At 43.9% G+C, this 1,530-nt stretch overlaps 1 non-coding gene across 1 annotated transcript; it reads right to left on the minus strand.

The window, feature by feature from the left end:
• Positions 1-325: 325 nt before the first annotated feature.
• Positions 326-455, minus strand: LOC114021461. The gene has a single exon (XR_003566015.2). It is a non-coding gene; the product is annotated as a small nucleolar RNA SNORA76 (small nucleolar RNA).
• Positions 456-1,530: the final 1,075 nt, after the last annotated feature.

Below are 1,530 nucleotides of genomic sequence, written 5' to 3' on the forward strand. Positions count from 1 at the left end.
GGACAAGAAGCAATGGACTTAAATTGCAGCAAGAGCAGTTTAGGTTGGACATTAGGAAAAACTTCCTAACTGTCAGGGTGGTTAAGCACTGGAATAAATTGCCTAGAGAAGTTGTGGAATCTCTGTCATTGGAGATTTTTAAGAGCAGGTTAGACCACCTGACAGGGATGGTCTAGATAGGGGTGAAAGTAAAATTGAACTCTTACCAGTACGGGGGCTGGCTCCGGCCCTCCTGGAAGGAGCAGGGCCTCGGGCAGAAGGGGCAGGCCTCGGAGTCATCATCCCCCAGCCAGCCCATCCGCTCTGCCTGGCCCGCACTGTCTGGGGCTCTAGTGGCGATTTAAAGGGCCCGGGGCGCCAGAGCCCCGGGCCCTTTTAAATCGCCAGCCCTGGGGCAGCTGCTCCTTTTGCCCCTCCCATAGGTGGCCCGGGGGGCGAGGGGGCAAAAGGGGCAACGACATTCAGCGCTTTAAGCGGGGTCCTTTTTACTTTTTACCAGTATGCCGTACCGGCCCGTACCGCCTTACTTTCACCCCTGTGTCTAGATAATACTTAGTCCTGCCATGAGTGCAGGGGACTGGACTAGATGACCTCTCGAGATCCCTTCCAGTCCTATGACTCTATGATTCTGTGAATGTTAGGTTGTCAAAAGTTGAGGCTGATAGGAACAGGCAGGGTGAAGATGAATTATGTACACTGAATTCACACAAATGATACTTAGGCACCTAACTCTCATTGCAAGTCAATGGGAATTAGGGACCAAACTGCCATGGTACTTTGAAAATCTCCCCCAGGCACATTTTATGCAAAATGTCAAGCCTTCACAGCCTATGTACAGATATATCATGAACCATGATCACTTTTCTACATAAACTGAGGTGTGTGTTTGATAACAGAATTCAAACAATACCCATAATCCAGAACCCATTCCTGTTAATGGGAGCTGGGAGCTGTGTTCATTAGTTACCTTTCCCAGGCCCTACTTCCCTAATGGACACTGGCAAAAATAGACACATATGTACTGAGAGAGAGGGGGGAAAAGGCTTGAAAACCACCAGATTAGCAGGGATGTGGAGGGGAGGGGTATCACCTTCCTCTGCAGCATGGTTTGTCTGCTGGGATTATCACATTTTAAAATGCATAAAATAATTGATTTTTAAAAGTGTTATTTATATGCCTTTTTAAAAAGATGCTTATTTTAAATCCCTGAAAGATTTTTTTTAAAAAGACTGTTCAAATTAGGTATGCTAAATTCTAATGTTTATCTTAATGTAACATTTCATAGACTGAAGAAATCTTTTTACTCCAAGATGACATTATCTATCGTTTACAAAATGATTATGATGATTGCTTGGAGGGTTTGGCTTAGGAAATCTAGTCCTGACACACTTTACTTTTGTAGAAAACTAAATTTATCTCAATTGGCTCTTAATGTTATCTGAAGAAGGGAGCTATTTAAAATTAGCTGCCAGACACAGAACTAATCTTAATTGAAATTAGAATATATTTCATGTACTGGCTAACTGGCTA

This window comes from Chelonia mydas, chromosome 5 (genome assembly GCF_015237465.2).
Source record: "Chelonia mydas isolate rCheMyd1 chromosome 5, rCheMyd1.pri.v2, whole genome shotgun sequence".
In the NCBI taxonomy this organism is placed as follows: domain Eukaryota; kingdom Metazoa; phylum Chordata; order Testudines; family Cheloniidae; genus Chelonia; species Chelonia mydas.